This window comes from Tympanuchus pallidicinctus, unplaced genomic scaffold, assembly GCF_026119805.1.
Source record: "Tympanuchus pallidicinctus isolate F22 unplaced genomic scaffold, pur_lepc_1.0 scaffold20, whole genome shotgun sequence".
In the NCBI taxonomy this organism is placed as follows: domain Eukaryota; kingdom Metazoa; phylum Chordata; class Aves; order Galliformes; family Phasianidae; genus Tympanuchus; species Tympanuchus pallidicinctus.
The window spans coordinates 7,278,319-7,297,562 of record NW_026294722.1 but is presented as its reverse complement, the minus strand read 5'-3'; the positions used below and the strand labels follow the sequence as shown (position 1 = coordinate 7,297,562).

At 45.9% G+C, this 19,244-nt stretch overlaps 1 protein-coding gene across 1 annotated transcript in view; it reads right to left on the bottom strand.

Moving 5' to 3' along the window:
• Nucleotides 1-6,158, bottom strand: part of KCNB1 (potassium voltage-gated channel subfamily B member 1) — a 114,361-nt gene extending 108,203 nt beyond the window's left edge. Inside the window, exon 1 of the mRNA XM_052683927.1 lies at nt 6,051-6,158. The gene's annotated coding sequence lies outside the window, so the exon portion shown is untranslated. The remainder of the gene's footprint in view (nt 1-6,050) is intronic.
• Between the last annotated feature and the right edge of the window lie 13,086 nt (nt 6,159-19,244).

The window sequence follows — 19,244 nt, the reverse complement described above, 5'->3', positions numbered from 1 at the left end:
CGCTACTTAATGCAGCTCACCTGCTTATGCAGGTGTAGCAGAGGTACACAGCTCTGTTCGTTAGCCTTTTCTCCCCTTTGCATTGATTGGTCGTGCCTCTTGGGTGCTGTAGTGACAATTCCTACTATGAGGTTTTTAAACCATGAAGCTGGAGTATATGTGATTAACCTGAGAAAGACTTCTCCTTATTTCATATGCTTCTCCCATTGCCTTGTGTATGCAATATCACTGTTATGCTACTATTTTTGGTGTTTAAATGTCCATACCTGTTTTAGAGATGACCTTCTAAAATCTCAATGAGTTTTTTTTTGTTTTGTTTCGTTTTGTTTTTTGTTTTTATTGGTATTTATTTTTTTCTCCAGACTTTCTTATAAGGAGAAGTGAATCACTTTTGCAGTTGGGGAAATAAAGGCACAGAAAATCATTTAGTATGGAGATGTGAGAAAAGTTTGGGAATGAATCCTATTGACAAGCCCAATCCCACCTCTTCTGATGTAGCTCCTTCAGTCCAAGAAAACCTACGATCAGTATCCAGAGCACTTTGGTTCTCTTCTTACGTTCCCTTCATTTCACCCCTACATCCTACTTTACTTCCCTTACAATAGAGATGAAAATTCCTGGTTAGGGCTGTGAAGTTAAATCTGTAAATGGTTATGAAGGGTCTTGAAACTTCCAGCTGGCAGTGCTATATGAGAGCAGGTTATTTGTTTGTTAGCACTGGCATCCAGGGCACATTATCTCCTGTTGTGACAAATGGACACCACTCTTCTGCAGGAAGAGAATGGTTGGAGGGAAAATGACAAGTAGCCTAACACAGGGACATGCATCAGATTCAATACAGCTAAATCACAGGGAGAGAAGCAATTCATTTTTATTTGCAAGGCATTTGTATCTTTCCACATTACTCTTGCTACACTGCCCATGTCACTCATATGGTCTGGCAAGAGGCTGGGGAACCAGCCACAAAAAGGGGACACAAAAGGGCAGCATAGAGGCACTGCTCTGCACTGTTCACCCTTCCACACTCTCCTTGCCAGTATGAAGGATTATGCTTGAGCCTCAGGTAGAACTGCAGGAGGGCACCCTGCAGATGGCTGTGCCTGGAGTGATCCAGGAGCCTGGATGAGAGGAGAGAATGTTCCCAGCCCCAGGATGTCCATTCTCTGCAGCACTTCTTGTTCCGTGGCTGGTGAGCTTGTCAGCAAGGGGCAGTACAGGCCTGAGGATACAGAAATGTGCTGTCTGCTCCCTCTTCTCCAAGGTTATCTAACCCACTCTTGCTTTAGATATTCCTTTTGATTGATATTTTTGTACCCTGAGCTTTTCCAAACTTTATTTATGGCTTGTTATTTCCACAGCCTATGGAGCCAGCCAAATGCTTGAATGCAGCCCATGGCAAACCATCTTCCTGCCTGTGTATTATAGCTGTTATTGACAAGGAAATACTTTAAACCTCAAGTACTTAAGGGAAAATGCACAGAGTATGACACAAATGTGCTCCCCCGGGCTCATAAGCAGTGGTATATACAGACTTGAATTTAACCTGCCAAGCAGAAGAGTTTGGAAGGCACTGTTGCTCAGACCACAACATGACCACAACATAGCCATACAGCACACAGTAGTGGTAATGGGATGATGTCTGGACTAGATGATTTTAGTGGTCTTTTCCAACCTTGATGATTCTGTGATTTTATACAGCAAAGCAGACTGAGCCTAGATGTGACAGTATCCCTCTGCAGTGCCTCCTCTGCCTGCATAAAGAGAAGCATCACATCTTCACAAACACCCACACTGCACAGCAGTCCAGCATCTGCTGTCCATCCTCTGAAGCAGGAGAGGAGACTGATTTGCATCACTGAACTGGTCACGGGTGAACTAGTGGCTGTGAGAAAGAAAGGCTCCTTGCACATAAATAAGCCTGCAGCTGTCACAGCAATGGCATTTGGAACAATGGGCTTCCAGCAGAGAGCGGCACTGCAGCTTTGGTGGCTCATGAGTTTTGGCTGGTTCCCGATGCTGAGGGATGCTGGTTTTCATATCCTAAATTGAGTTAGAAGTTGTAACAATAACCCATATTGTTTTCACAGCCCAGGGCCCTGTGCTTGTTCTTATGAGTGGGAAAGGCTGTCATGCAATGAGCTGTCTCAGTTCCAGTGCTTCCTATTATGCCCCTTTAAGGATTCCCTTGGTTTCCAGGGATTTTCTTTCCAGCGAAGAAACACTTAAGATATAATGGAGATTTCTTTTATAGTCCAAAATCCTTTCCCTTAAATGGGAAAGAAAATTATCAGGTTTCTTGGCAGAGGTCTCTAATAAGCGTTGAAAAGTGCAGAAGGAACTGAGACGAATGGGGCAGAGTGACTGAACTACTGAGAGCCCAAGAGCATGAAAATAGTGGAATACTAGGGAAAAATTCTGGAAGCAACCAGCAAAATACAATCCAAAAGTGAAACATAAGTGCTGTGCCCTCCTTAGAAAAGCCAAGCAGAGCCTGGATGTCAATGTCAGCAACAGCTGGGCTCCATCATCGTTACATTCTCTGTTGTGAAATCTGCTCTGGAAGGGTTTCAGCTGAAGCTCATGGTGCTGTGGGGGGAACAGGCTCTGCTGCGTGGGGCAGGTTTGGCTGCTATTCTCTGGCCCTAGGCTTCTCCCCCAGCATGCCCTCTACTACCCCAGCTCTTTCTCACACCATGGGACAGGAGAGCCATTCCCGAATTGTTCATTTACATTTTTAAGTTCGTACCAGTTGGTGCAAATAACAGAGCCTCTGCCAGCATTCTGAGGTCCTCAGAGAGGTACTGGAGGATGCGGGAGAGCTGCTGGGCTGCCTGCAAGAGGTGAAGGGAAGAAGGGCAAAGAGGTCTCAGCAGGGACCAGGAGTAGAGAGCAAACAATCCTTGACAGAGGGCAGAGTCTCTGCAGACTCAGATTTGGATGAGAAAGAAACAGGTGAGGGCAGACCTCTTGTATCTAGGGCAGAGTAGCTGCATGGGCACTGAGTCCTGAAAGGACCTGAAGATTTCAGCTCACCCAAACTTGGGTAGGAAACATGCCAATACAAATACAGGGAACTGTATGGTTCTGATTCCCCCAAAGAACACTTAAGCTATCCCTTTGGCTCCGGTATTCTGCCCTTCCCAGGAGGTGCATTTCCACCCCTGCAGCCATTAAGCAGCCTCTCTGTACTCGCTAACCACAAGTGCACGCATCAATGCTCTTCTTCCTAGGGATGGCTCTGCCAGACCCACTCTGTTTTCCCTTCCTGTATGGCCAGCCTATTCCTCAAGGTAGGTGGGTGTGCAAAATACCACCACCTTCCACATCTACCTCATTCGCATCAGGTCTAAAGCTAAAGGCTGTTTCATGGAGGAAGAAAACAAAGACTTTTCTGCTAGCTAACAAACAAATGTCCCCAAAAGGGTGATTTGTCCCATTGCCCCTCTTCTAGGAAATCTCCAAAATGATTTGAGAAATGGACTTTTTTTCCCTACCTGTCAATACCATAGATCAAATCTTTGGGATCCTGTCTCAAAGCAGTGCTTGGTCCCCTAGGAATGCTGTTTCCCTACACACACGGCCCTATTCATTGCACAGGGATTGGACCAGAAGATTTTTAAAGGTCCCTGCCAACTCCTATGATTCTATGATTCTGTGTAGGGATTGTGGAAATGCTTTGTCTTCCCCTCTTGTGCTGCTTGCGCAAGGCTGGCACAGAGGCACAAGCAGCTTCCTGTAATATGTTATCTAACATTTAGCTTTAAGCACTGGATTCTGTAAAGCAATTTGCCTTGCTGTATTATTCAGCAGCCAGGAATTTATTAGGTCCCCAAGGGCTGGTGGCTCCTATTCATCACCCAGCATCCATCAGGACAGAGCCACATCTATCAGCTGGGAGGTGGTGCAGTGACCTCTCACAGGGGTGACCAAACACTTATCTGTGCCATCCACCTTGCAGCCAGGCTCCTGGGAGTGAGAACTGCTCTGCTCCCACATACACAGAGCCTGAAAGGATGCTCCAGCTGGGGAGCAATTTCAGATGTTTCCTGGGAGGCAACACCACAACATCCTCTTTCACACTGAAGGAAATTGAGACAGAAGGATTAAAGCAACCTGCCAAAAGCTGTGTGGGATGGAGGATGAATGAGCAGCAAAATGCATTCTAAATCTTAACAGATATCCCTTGGTGATTCTGCCAGGACTCTGCCTCACCACCATTGCATGTGGTGGAATGCTCTGCTCAGAGGCTCCCCCCAGCAACAGCTGTCTCCAGGCTCACACACCTAGGGGAGGGCGATGCTGGTGGTGCTACAAAGACATTGAACTTCTTATTTCTCTTTTTTTTTTTTTCCCCTGAAGAACTGGCAGTAAGAGCTGAAAACTCTGTGTAAAGCTAGCCCTTCTTGGCCGCTCCCTGCTCCTATTTGCCCTCAGCTTTGAGAAAATGCCCTCCTCCTTCACTCTTCCTTTTTGGCCATTCAACAGTAATTAATGCTGGAGCTGCAAAGTAGTCAGAAAGCCTCATGCAGAGTAACACAAGGATGGCCCTCAGATCTACTTCCAAGCAGACATTTAATGCCATGGCCAGGACTGGGGGCTGGCCTCCCCTGGGAGCGGGGGGATTTTGGTGACACTTGGATACAGCTGCAGGAATCCCATGAATTGCCCATGGGAAGGGTCCCTTCCTGCCTTACTTGGGTTACTTTGCATCTGTAACTTGTATTTAATAAAATACATTTTAATTCTCAGGATTACAAAGATCACTTTAAAGCAGCTTATCGCTTTAAAGTAACTTTTCTCCTTTCCTGGTCTTCTCCCCAAAGTGTTTGTGGGCAATGCAGAAGGCTGCATTAAGCCATTCTTGAAGGCTTTCTCAGATTAAACTTCTTCACATGGGACAGAACTGCTCTCCATGCATTTCAATGAGCTCTCCCCAGCCTGCCCTTTCCCTGCTAACTCCCAGCACTCACTAACAAAAATGAGCAAACTGGATGTAATCCTACAACACAACACTGCAATTATCCATCCCAAATGAGCTCTGGGGGAGAAGAGGAGAATGCTGAGAGCAGAGCAGTACCCACAGGGAGCACACAGCAGGACTATAAGGACCCTGGCTGAAGGCCTTCACCATAGCTGAATCTATTCCACACCACCAACTGCTTCAGATTTGGGCACTCAGGTTTCCAAAAGCCTTACAGCAAAACCCTTAATGCAACACCTGCCCCAACCACTCCTGCTCTCTTGAGACTGCCAATTCCTGGTGTGATTAAATATCCAAGAAATGCAACTATTCAGAAGTGAAGGTTTACTCTCATCTTGGAACTCCTAGCAATGAAGTGCTCTATAAAGCATTTTACTGTCCAAACTCCTCACATAAAACATAATTAAGAGTTTTGGTAAATGCTTAATCTGTGACAAGCAACCACGATGCAGCTTTCCCATACAACCCATTGGCCCTCCTCTGTGAGAAGGGCAGCAGATCTGTCTGGGAGCCACCACCCACACCCCCACTAGGCCTGAAGGGACACTCAGCAGGACCCAGCTGCACCTGTGGCAGCCAGAAATCATCATCACCTGTTTCTAACAAGATGCCTTATTTGACACAGGTCACAGCTGTCACCAGCTAGGTGATGGTTGCAGTGCTCAGAGGCAACTCTGCTCTGGTGCCACTGCTGTCCTCATCGCTCCATTATCCTCCTCCATCTCTCAAACTGCAATCTTCATACAGATTCCTACAGTACATAACAAATGAGGCTGCACTTCCTTTTCCTAGCATTTAGGCTATACCATCCCAACAACCGAAGCAATAACAATAACAGGGATTCTTCAGGATTACCATCATAGAGGTTCTTATTTCAAGGGAGGTATCAGCTACCTGCCTTTGTACATTAAACAAAAAAATTTAAAAGGGCCAGTTATTTACACCCCAGCAAGTCAGGATTTCCCAGGTGTATAATCAATAGATATCAAGATGTTACAACCACAATATTATCAAGAGAGGTAGGCAAAGTGGACAATGATAACAAAAGAGAATAAAATGGAAGGCTTACCCTTTGGCTGGGCTCAGCATGAAACACCAATAGAGACAATCTCCAAAAGAGATCCTTCCCCACTGGTAGCCAGCTCTTCAATAGGTCTAGGAGGGGTGCAGCCTGGCTCCACTCCTTCCGGCAGCACAGCTGAATTGCCTTCGCCTGTGCTCCTCTGGCTGGCTCATGGCTCGCCTCAGGTGATCAATCAGAGGTTCAGGCCGCGACTCAGTAGTTCCCATACACCAGGACACTCCCAAACTTCTCTGCCATCATATCTGAAGAACAAGCAGCTGTTGTCCTTCTTCACTTGTTGGAAGATTCTTCACATCTTGCACACATTCAGTACCATGCTGCATGCTCGGGCACAAGGAATGTGGAGATGTGCCACCTCTGGGGAGAGATGCTGGCACTGCCAGCAGTCCCTCTTTCACTTGGAGCAGCTGAGGAACACAGCAGACAGGTGATTCAAATAGAGATGCACTGTTAAAAGCACAATTATCAAACTTATACATTTCATTCTGAGTAATAAACACAAGTGTGGTACCCTGTAATAAAAGCTGAATTGGCTTTAAGCTTTCATAATGATGGCTTTTGGATGGCTCAGCTTTTCTGCTGCCATCAAAGAGTCCCCAGGGAGCCATGGGATGGCACAGCCAGAGCACACATCCCGGTGCAGCCAAACTGGGAGTGAAGTGAGACACTGAGCACAACGTTAGGGTCACTGCCCTGGGTTAACTTAGCAAACAACCCTGCTGTCAGCATTCATCTCCTAAATTCTTTCAGGTCCAGATGGGCTGTGTGCCGGCGGGCTGGAATGCCAAGGCCCAGCTGCTTACAGCCGTGATGGGAATTAGTGTCGCTGAATGTAGCGTGAGAGGTTGGTCGAGCTGTAGTGTTTCTTGTTGGAATAAAACCCAGGGAGGTTTGCTTAGTCTAAAGTGTGTGTAGGGTGGCCCTCACGTTATGCATCTTGCAAGTGTTGTAGCAACAGCAGAGATCAGATTTACGCAAGGGAAGGCAACTTTTCTTACTTTCTGGAGGCAAAAATTGAGGGGAGATGTTTGGAAATGCAGCTACACATGGATGATTCAAAAGAGGCTGCAGTAACATCATGTCCAAGCTTTTTCTTGGTTGTCCAAGGAAACCAGGTGCCAGGCCTCGTGCTCGCTGTGTTGGATTCAATGCCTATCGTGTACATCCAGGTGGTGGCTTACAGTAGCACCTCAGGCTGTTTTCTGGGAGGAACACAATCCATGTCAGCACTCTCCTGACTGAAACAACTGTCTTGCTTGCAAGGGGCTGCTGTCTGTGTGCTGCGGGCACACCTCACCTGCTCTGACTTCAGTATGGCATTCCATGGTGCCATTTAAGCCCTCTGCCCCCCTGGTGCGTGCTGCCATGCAGTCACAGAGCTCGGGCTCTCAGTGTTCTGGAAGCCAACGGCTGGTTTCTCCAGCCAACCCCTTCCTCATTCCTCATCCCTGTTTTGCACTGGGATTGCAGGCTTACGGTTTAGCTTCCCGAAAGAACTAGATGCAACAACTGCTCATTTGAGGGTGTGTGGATGTTTATTGGAATGTTTATGCCCAGATCCCCCCGCGCCCTCTCTGTGGCCTCCAGGAGGGCCATCCCAGCGCCGTCCTCGTAGCGGAGATGTTGTGTCCTTCCACCACTCGGCCGTCGTTTGCTGGGCTCTGTGCAGTGCCTGGGTGGCTGGTAGCAGCAGCCCCAACCTGGGCACTGTGGGCTGACCGAGGCCGATCAGTGAAGTATGGAAGGATGAGCTGGAGCTGCAGGTGGTCTGCTCCAGCAGGGCAGGGAACTGATGGTCTGTCCCCGTGCTGTTCTCGGATGACGTCGGGTCGCCTGCTCACAAGGGGGGCCCGTCAGGGTGCCGTGCGGGCTCTCCGGCGCCCATCTGCCGCTCCCGTGCCACCCGCCTCAGCCACTCGCGGTCCTCCTCCTGCCGCGGCAGTTCTTCATAGCGGCTGCGCTGGCGGGCATCCCCGTGCCACGAGGAGCTCCGCACCAGCCGGCGGGGGGACCTGGAGCGGCTGCGCGGTGGGCTGCGCGGTGGGGCGCTGCGGGAGCGCCGGGCAGATCTTGCGTCCCGGCGCTCCCTGGTGCGCTGCAGCTTCCCCTGGGGCGAGCAGGTCGGGGGCCGAGCAGAGGGGCGCCAGTCTAGGCGCTGTTTGGCGAATATTCTCTGCCGGCACAGGGGGCAGCGAGGGCTGTTGGCCACCCATTCCTCAAGGCACACCCTGCAGAAGAGGTGCCTGCAGGGCAGAGCACGGACGGTGTCGGTGACCCGGTCCAGGCAAATCGGGCAGCGGTCCTCGCGGGCCTCCACCGGCCAGGCCCACCCCTTCCGCCTGCGGTTGGCAGCCGCCTCCCGGCTCATGGCTGCGGCTGCCCTGGCGCTGTGGGGCTCCAAGGATGGATTCGGAGCCCCAGCGATGGATTTGCGCCTCCCTCACAGTCCACTCGAAGACTCCTGTAACGCACTGGCAAGTTCTCAGTGTGTCGCGATCCCGCTTACACCTCGAGAGTCGCCAGCAAGACTCAAGGAGTGCTGGGCCCGCTGGCTATTTATAGGCACCCGGCCCATTGTGAGCTCATGGGCTGACTGTGACTCTGCGATGCCGGCCCATTGTGAGCGCATGGGCTGACTGTGACTCTGCGATGCCGTTGCCAAGGGCGCGCATAGGGGGAGCTTTGCTGTGCGCTTGTTGTGGCGTTGCTGTTGTTGGCATTTGCCTGCCCGAGTCCAGCCAAGGACTTTCTGTGGGACATTTTCACAAGCGGTGACAAATAAACGATTGGTTGAAGCAACCAATGGAATGGATTTGGTGTTGCCATTGATCAGTGCCGTAGCTGTGACCGTGCTGATGTTTGATAGCCGTGCTAGCAAAGCAAATGCTATCCTGGGTATTTTTCACCACGAAGGGAAGGGAAGGGGCAGAGCTTAGCAAGAAGGGCTCTCTCTCTGTCTTGGTGGGGAAAGAGCAGCACAGCTTCTCTGTTTCTCTTGTCTCCTTACAATCATAGAATCCTAGAAATACTCAGGTTGGAAGGGACCTCAAGGATCATCAAGTCCAACCGCAGCCTAACCACAGTACCCTAACTCTAGTAACCCTCTGCTAAATCGTATCTCCGAGCACCACATCGAAACGGCTCCTAAACACATCCAGGGACGGTGACTCAACCACCTCCCTGGGGAGCCCATCCCAATGTTTAGCCGCCCTTTCTGCAAAGAAGTGTTTCCTAACGTCCAACCTAAACTTACCTTGGCGCAACTTGAGGCCATTTCCCCTCGTCTTGTCACCTGTCAGCAGTGAGACCTACCCCGCTCTCACTGTAAGCACCTTTCAGGTACTTCATCTCTCTTCCTGCTATTCCTCTGCACCCTCCAGGACTTTCCCTCACATCCCAGCCTAATCTGTTCCCTTTTGGGGTGACTTTTAACATGTCTTTGGAGGAGGGTCATGAACATCATCGTTGTGTATTCTTCTTGGAGTGTGTAATCCTCCTTAGGGCTATGAATTTTAACATTAACTTCAGCCTCCTCCACGTCACTTGTTAGTCATTAGCTCTTCCTGTCTTATTTATTGGTTGGTTGGGGCCGTACGTTGCCTTTCCCTTTTCTGGCCAATGCACTTGAGGAAGGAAGCCTTTGTTAATCTTCATGTCCCTTGCCAAAGCCGCCTCCAAGCGTGCTTTGCAGAGCGTTGGCGGCCAAGGGGCTTTTCTGCAGGGCTGCAGGGCAGATAGCAAGGCCCTCTGGAAGGCATTGATTGGAGAAAAATAAATCTACAACCAGCAAACTGTTGGTTCAGAAGTTGGTTCAGAACTGCTGGCTCTTGTTAAGGTCTTTTGTATTCAGATTTGCCAACGTTAAAATTGCTCAGATTGGAATTTTCCGGGTGGTTGTTGACTTCTAATAGGAATCAAAGACAATTTGAAGAAAATCAGCCATTTTTAGTGATTATGTCAAGAGAAAAGTAACCAATATTGAGAGAGATGGAGCTGTTATATAGGAGGAAAAGAAGAAAAAGGTGAAATCCGACATTTACAGATTGCACGTCTCCACAGACAAACTAGGGAGAGAAATCAGGATTCTATGGGAAAGCCTTACTTTTAGCAATTCAGATCAATAAATTGCTTCGTTTTGCAACCCAAATATCCCTCTAATGCAGTAAGCCAGCAGAACAAAATTACACCAATTTAACAAAGAGAATGAAAGCAGTGCTACCATGAAATCAGGAACCTGGGAGCTTTTCCACTATGTTGCACCAGTAAATAATTCCTGTAGTTTGGGACTCTTCCTAATCTATTTTGTAAAAAAACCCAACCCAGTATTTAATTAAAAAGTTAATATCTAAAAGAATCTGGATAGGTCACTGAGGAATAAGCAAATCTAACAGATGGCTTTGATGTGTAACCACATGCAAATACCAAAGGCATCTCATGAGTTGCATATGCAGTGCTTTATCCAACCTGAGGGATTTCAGTGCTGGAAGGGGGCCCTTTGCCACAGCAATAGAGCAGGAATTAATGTGTTTGCCATCCTTGCTAATGGTTCTTTGTGTCAATCCAACTCATACTTTCAGTGAGCAGCATTTGGAGCCCCAGTGCTGAAGCTCTGAATGGAGCAGAACCAAACCCATTATTAATGGTTACTGACCTCTCACTTGCACTTGCTGGGAGTTTATGCTGCAGCAAAGCTGGCACCATTCCTGGCCCTTGGGACTCACACATAAAGGGAAGCACACTCCATTTATTACTTTGCTACAGGGGGAAGGATGGAGGGGATACAGGCAGAACTCCATCTATATTTAAAGACTGTGTCCAGTTACTATGGCAACAGAGACTCCAGTCCCACAGGACGTTGCCCCTGAGCACCTCTGCCAACTCCTGCACAACTCCTGTCAGCCTTTGGCTTCACACTTGTGCTGAAGAACAGATGAGAAAACATCACTCACCCATTTCGCTCATGCGTTCACCTGTGTACTCATAAGGCCACACCATCCTGATAGCTGAAAGGACATTGTATTTGCTGAAATTCATAAACAGAAAAGTCGTACGTGAGACACACAAAACAAACCTCACCCTCCCCACTAGTAAAGCTTCAGCTGGAGTCCTGCATTTGGCTTTGGGTTCATCAAGAAAGATGGGATCCAGCTGGCAAGAACCCAGAGAGCAGCAACAGGAGTGACCACAGGTGTAAAAAAGAACCTCTATGGAGAGATGGAAGGAAATGGGCCAGCTAACTCATGAAAACAGAGGTGAGAGTAACAGTTTTCATACAAGGGTCCTGCAGAGGAGCAAGGACTTACTTTCTATGTTTGCTGGGAATCAGCCAAAAATAGCAGGGAGGGAGACTAGGATGGCTGTTAGGAGAAACTTGCAAAGCATAAGAGAGATGAAACACAGGAACAGACTGTCTAATGAGGCTGAAGGATGGAGACATTAACGCTATCAAGAAGGTGTGTAAGCACCTGTCAGCAATGGTCTAGACATATTGATCTTGGCTTGGTACAGGAGGGTGGATGAGGGCTCACCTCCATGTTCTTTCCTGCCACACACAGGATTTCTCTATGAGAACCTCACACGTGCTCTGCAGTTACATGGTTACCTGTAGGAGCACACCCCGTATTTTGGGAGCTGTACAAGCTGTTTTCCTGATGCAGCAGGGCTTCAGGAATCCACTGATTTAAAACAAAACAAAACAACAAAAAACAAAAACAAAAACAAAAACAAAAAAAACAACAGCATTCCAGTTGTTGACTTCAGTCACGAGAAACAAATATTTCAGCAGATTGTTTCCTTCAACACTTCCAGCAATCTTTTGTCATAAATTTTCACTGGTTTGTATCAACTAAAAATCTCTCTCACTCAAGATCCAGCTTGAAAAATGTTGGCTTAGGATTAATTTGACATAGATTTATGTCCACAGACTGTGTTAGGGCGCGAGTTCCTCAAAACATTGACCTAAGTTTACCAAATAAGAACACAAGAAACCCAAAGAACTGATTCAAATCTAACTGACGAAAGATGGATACACAAAGTCAGCAGGAGTCTGAGAATGTAAACCACTGTCAGGTTCTGTGATATTGGTGTATGCTTGAGAAAAACAAGAACTGCAACAGCTCAAGGGACAATATTTGAGAGGCTTCCAGCACTGATGCATCTTGAACTTCACCTGGGCTGCCACAGCGCTCCTCAGCCTTTCCCACAGCTTTGAGAAAATTTATATATATATATATATATTTAAAGCAAGGCTTTGACTTTGTTTAAATGAAGAAAAATGTTATGTGGATAAATATTAATGGAGAAAAGGATTAAGCAGAAGGGTGAAATAGCACCACGTGTAGCACCACGTCTGAGGCTTAGAACATGTGTTTCTCTTCAGCTCAGAACTTTCCCTGGTTTGGGGCACAGGACAAGAAAACTCACAACAGCTCAGTGAGGGGGAAGCAGAGGGAGATCCATGCTGGGCATTGCCATTGCTGAGTGCCATGCATACAAATGCAATGAAGGAAGTAATAAGCAGCCACACTGAGCTTTTCTCGGTAGGAAGCAACAGCTGCAAGAGCAGGAATGCACAAAGGGGCCTGGGGGCACCTCCAAGGCCAGGCTTTGTCTCATGCCAAGGAAGAAAAGCCAATGATTATTTACCCACCAGTTGCTCAGCATCCCCAGGCACTCTGGGATGTACACTTGGCTTCACTTTTTTTTTTTTCAGTCTCTCTGCAACACTGAGATTTCCCATCCCATTTGCAAAAAGTGCATCTATTTTTCCCTGGGCCAACCTCCTCCAAGCTCCTTGACATTTTAATTTTATTTCTTCTACTTTGCATCCCTTCCCCGCCCAGCAGATATCACAGGTACCAGGCTGAGGCTGGCTTTGCTGTGGTGAAGGACAAAACCCCACCCCACGGCGCCTTCCTCCCTCACATTCCTTCTTCCTGAGGACTCCTGCACAGCCCAGCACACTGCACACCCCAGGGCTCTCACTGCTGCTCCTCATCCAGCAGAGACACTTGGACATGCTCCACATGGGGATATGGGTAGGGAGTCTGCTGTGTTGTACTGCCAAGGAGCTGGGCAGGAACCTGGAGTGGCTGCAGTGCAACGCCCAGCAATGGGACACAGACACACACCCAAAGAATGGAACAGCACAGGCTATGCCAGGAGAAGCCAGGAGAGGTCAAGCATCAATATGTACAGCACAGTGCACTGCAAAGAGATGGAGAAAAATGCTCGGGAAGATTGCAGCTCTACAGGAGCAAGGTCCTGATAGGAGACTGCCGTTCCCTTCACCCATTGGGCTTATCTGAAAGGCAGGCAGCTGCAAGCCTACAGAACCCACAGCCAGAAGCTCTCCCAAGTGCCCGGCGCTCCAACATCTCCGGCGCGCCCCAAGTGCTCCACCGTGGGAGAGGCAAATTTCCTTAAGACCGCCCCAGCCCTGCGCATGCGCACCAGTGCCAAGGTGCTCGCTACTGCCGCCTGTTGGATGAAATGCAGTACTGCAGGTGCCGCTCTGCTCACTCATGTACGGGAAGGCGGGGCGCGAGTCTCTGCGCTGCAATTCATGCGCGGATCAGCATCTACATCGCCTCTTCCCCAGCAGGCGGCAGCAGTGAGCCCTCTGTTGTACACAGCTCCTGTAGTACCATGATTCTTCCAGCAGGTGGCAGCAGCGCTCAGAGAGGACCACCCCCCTCCTTCCCCCCCCCCCCCCCCACTCGAAGGCATTTGGTCGCGTTCCAAGACAACTCAGAGGGCCGGATGGACCAGTTGTGCTGTTTACTGAAGCAACAGACTGCAGATTCTTTTGGATTGCCGGTGGTAAATACGCTGTCTGCAGAGCACGTGCGAGTTCCAAAAATGTGAATAACACAGCTGCAATGTGTTAAATGAAGGACTAACTCTATAGTGATTTTGAGTTTCCTGGGGAAGTGCTTCACTATAATCAGATGTGCAAATCTCACCCAGTAGGAGTTCCTATGGGGGGCAAGAGAGGCACATCAAGCTCCCCTGCTGCTGCCAGCATCCAAGGTTGTAGGGCACGATGCTTAGGGAGCCATCATGGAACAGATTCTTTGCATATTCACTGTATTCCACTCTGGAGATTTCCTCAGTGCTGTACCTTCTTTTAGCAAGGGACATCTCAAGTCACCTCCAACACTAATCCCACATGAAGGTAGGTGTGGTTGCTGGGGGGCAACAGGTGAGGTGAAGGCAGCTGTAAACTGCAGGGAGAGACAGAAAGATCAGCCTCCAGGAGATGGAGGATGGAAGGACAGCTGCTGTCTGGTAGGCCAATTCCCACTCCTGTAATCTTCATCGCTTTCCCCATTTCTAAAAGTGTATTGCAGCCAAACACCACAGACCTGAAGGGTACAAAAGGGACATCCGATGTGACCACACGGTTACTTGGCCAGAAGAACCCACAAAATATGATGGTGACTTTAGATCTGGAGGCCTTTACCCCATTTCACCACAAGTCATGCTGGTTGGACCAGCCAGACATACACATCCTCATCCTCGTTAGCATGTTGGCATGGAAAACAAATATGACTGGATAATGAAATCAATAGGAAAACAAGCAGGGGCGACTGAAATCAGCTTTGTTTAAAACATAATCAGGTTCCCCTCTTATACAACCTTCTAATTAGCTTTACCATATTCAAAATTTAAAATGAAAGTGAATATCATGTGGTTACAGAACCATGTCAAAAAAGGGAGGGAGCTTCTTGGGACAGCAAGGACACAGCAAGCTTGCAATAGCTTCTCTTTTTGAGGCAATATATATATATATATATATATTTAACCAAAGGAGATTTGGCACATTTACAATTTCTGTTATTGCACCAAGAAGTTCTTATTTTACAGTTCAAAGGGAAGAAATAACTGTTAAGACAAGCTGGTTTCTCAAGTATGAAATTACAGGAAATGTCCTAAACATTACAGTACAGTAATGTTTAGGACAGTAATATCTCAAGAGCTGTAATGCAAGCAGCCTGGACAGAAGGAGGGCAATAAAATGAGTGGTTCAGTTTACCTTCATATATGTGAGGTTTGGAAAACAGACTTCAGGTATGAAATGCAGTTTGCAAGTTAAAAAGCACTTCAGATTTCATGGTTTCTCAAAATCATAGAATCTTAGAGTTTGAAGGGACCTCTGAGGGCCATGTATTCCAACTCTATGCATTGAACAGGGACATCACAGCTAGATCAGGTTGCCCAGGGCCTTATCCAGCCTCACCTTGAAAGCCTCCAGCAATGGGGCATAAATCACTTCTCTGGGCAATCTGTTCAGTGCCTCACCATTGTCACTGTAAAAGATTTTTTCCTTATCTAACTAAATCTACCCTCTTTGTGCTTGAAACCATTTCCCCTTGTTCTATCACCACAGACCCTACTAAAGAGTTTGTCTCCTTCTTTCCTGTTGTTTCCCTTTGGATACTGAGAGAATATTACTGAGTATTTTAAATTGAATGGAAAGAGAAAAGGTAAAATCATTTGCAATAGTCAATATATCATTATTGTTAATACCAACAGCTGCTGTTTAAAACTGAGGGACATTTGGTACCTGTGACTTGTTCTTTCCCTGTGTCATCAAGTCACGCCAATGGTTATTTTGCAAAACAAGAGGAAGAGGGAATGGCCTCAAGCTGTGAAATTCTTATGCTTCCAGAGACTCAAGATGAATACTAAAAAAGATAAAATACCTGCAAATAAGAACATATTCCATATCCACATCCATCCCCATCTTTTGCAATTAAAAGTGCCTTTAGACTTTCAAAAGCAAATCCTGTCCAAATAGTAAGTTTTTGCTGATGAATCTAGCAGTTATCTTAACATAGAAGGCATTTACTTTGTTGTTCAACTAAAGATGTTTCATTTTCCTTTTCCAGAAAGAAAAAGAAAACCAGTAGTATTGGTCATACGATGCACCATCTTCAATGGTTTAACAATTCTTTAAATCTGCAAAGAGAATTATGTGACTCTAAGATGCAAATACAGGCTGATCTGTTACCTCCAGAAAGCAGTTCTCTCTCGAACAACTGATTTCACTTATCTTCCCATCTATTATGGAGTTTTTATTACAATTATCAGCTCCTGAACAATTACAAGCTCCTTGCAAATTAATTTAACTCACTCCAATCTTTACATTTCTTATTATGGATTACAGCCACCAGATTGAATTAGAAACCCTTTAAAGATTTCTAATATGCACCTTTTTATCCATCTACACGTCTCAACAACTTGTCCAGGATCTTGTCATTTTATATCCCCATACATCATATTTCTTTGTACATTCAAAAATGCAGTCTTGTGGGCTGAGCTGAGCATTGCATAAAACATACAAACCAACCAACCAACCAATCAAAACTACAAAAAAAAAAAAAAAAAGGATCAATAAAAAATAGATCAGGAAATAACTAATAGTCATTGTCACAATGCTTACTGGTAGTGTGTTCTTCATATCAGAAAGTATACAGAAGAAATTAAATGAGTCCCAGAAATACATGGCATATTCAAACTAAGATATCAGCATGACAAGAGCCTGAAAAATCTGAAATTCCATAATTGGGGTGATAAAAAATGACAGGAATGCAAAACACTGAGCAATAAGTGAAGGAAAGCCGTGGGCACCTTTCAACACTGACACTGTTAAGAACTCGTGGATCTTAAATGCGAAAGGAAATGTTTGGAAAATTATTTACACAACTCATAATTAGCATGTGAAATTCATTGCTCTAAGGGACAGAAAGCCAGTGAACTTTAATGGATTCTATAAAGGAGGCAGCTTTTCTCTGCACAAGAGGATAACATGATTATTTTAGGGTCATATAAATTCCTTCTTTCAGGGAGCAAGTGCTGAAGGGACTGAAAGCGGGGTAGATTTCCCCTTCACAAGGAGAGCAGCAAAGTGCCATGGGGCTTCCCAGCCATCCTTGGGAACTCATTTGTATTGGCAGAAACAAGAACCTCCAATTCTACACTGGTAAATACTGTGCTTACGTTCCTCTGTTTCTGTTCAAAACATTCAGTTCCTTCCTTGAAATGAGCAGTTAAGATGTGATATGTAAGACACCTATGCTAAGGCCCTCCCTATGTGACACAGCTCAGCTTCAAGTACCAAGAATACACAACAGGGGGAAAATGTCACTGTGACAGATCTGACATCAAAATAAGTTCCCTGGGGTAAGGTTGACTGCACGTCTATATTACCCTCACCCAACGTTCATTCAGTCCATTCTTAATCTCCAGTGAAAAACAATTACATATGCTTTTACAACCTCCATAGAGGGTCTAGTTCAGTACTTATCCTCACTGCCAACACTTTAACTTATACTTAACCTTAGCATTTCTATGACAGACTAAAGATTTTTAGGCTCCTCTTTTTGTAACCACCTCACGTTTGAAAAGTTGTCATCACATCTCCATAGCTGCCTCTGTTTTAGACTGATTCAACTCTGTGCTCAGGGTTGGACACAATATTTCGTCTGAAGTCCTAATAACAACAGACAGGGCATATTTAGCAAACATGAAAGCTCCAAGACAGCTTTTCTTGGCTCTGCTGTTGCTACGCCCTTCCAGTTGGACAGTGAAACACTGGGACAACATGCCATTTGCTTTATTCCTGCAAATTATGCCATTAGCTCACTGAAATTTTGTGTAAATAATGTCTTCATATCGTTATGAAAATACCATGTAGGATGTTGCTACAAATTAAAGTTTATACGAAAGAGGAGAAAAAAATGGGTGGGCTTGGCTGACTTCTTAAAAAGTCCATGGTAGATTTTAATCATGTTGGTGAAGCTAACAAGTTTCTCTATTCCATTATTTTCCAGGAACTGTCAATGGCAAAGGGGTTTGGAACCAGATAATCTCTAAGGTCCGACCTAGCCATTCTATGATTCTATGACTAAATTAGTTGATGTAAACTGCAATTTCTAGGCTCCTTCCCATGGATTATGAATTCCCATTGTATTATACACAGGTATTACGCTTTCCCATTCCTCATCTTATGAAAATTTCACTCTTCAAGTTCTTCAAGGTGAGCACTAACATTCCTGAGATTGCTTCAGGCTCTGCTCCTCATTGTAGATAAGTGAGATTAAGCAATAGCAAAATGAGACAAAATACCTTAATCAAATTGGAGTAAGCATAAAAAATGGAAGTTCCCATATAAAAAGATAGAAAGATCCACAGTCAAATAGCCAGAAGACTAATACAACAAAAAAAAAAGAAAAAAAGAAAAAGAAAAAAACAACAAACAAAAAAAGAAAAATTAGCCAGAAAAAAAAGAGAAATATCATGAAGTCATGCCAATGAATTCATTTTCTTTGTATCTATAAAACACCCTCCTTGTACATGCAGATCAAAGTATTTTAGCTTTTAATGTTGTGCCTTTATAGTCAGAAACTAGTTGAGTAATCACCACAGAAGCACAAATTACAGTCTTAATTTGTACCTGCTACAAAATGAGTGTTTTCTTTAATTTTATGAGGATGAAGTTTCCCTTTGTGCAGGGAGAATTACTGCTTGAGATCCACTCCTCAGAGCTATTCACCATTCAGTGGTTCATCAATTTAATAGCAGCTTACTTGACATGTACAGCATTAATGCTGTTGCTATTTGTTCACAGAGACTCTAAGGGGAGATTGACACAAAAGCATCACTGAGCCCAAAAAGACTCAGTGACCCCAAGTCAAGGACTACTGAGGTGAGTGAAAAGTTCTGTTGTTTCACTGTAAGACTTATGAGCGTATGCATAGGGAACTATATTAATTTTATTAGGAATATATACTTTTATTTTGTGAACACTCATCTGTGGATCATGCTAGGAAAAGATATTCACTCATTCTGACTCAAAAAATCTTCTCTCCTCTTCCCAAGTGACGCATCATTGGATGTGAAAATCTGGATTCCAGGTATGCAATTAAATGTTCTACTTTTCTGAGCATCTCAGTCAACCCTCGGGATAAATAGCCTGAATTGCATAAGTGTGGTGTGTTAAAACCCATGAGCTAATATATGGTCACTAGGAAGTTTACATGCCCACTGGAATGACTTACCTGCCTCACCCACCTAATGTGAATTACAATTGGTTTGAGCTGAAGGAGAGGCCTAAAGTTTTCTCTATAAATGCTGCCACGCAGCCAAAGCTTGAAGTCTTATCATAAACCTCTA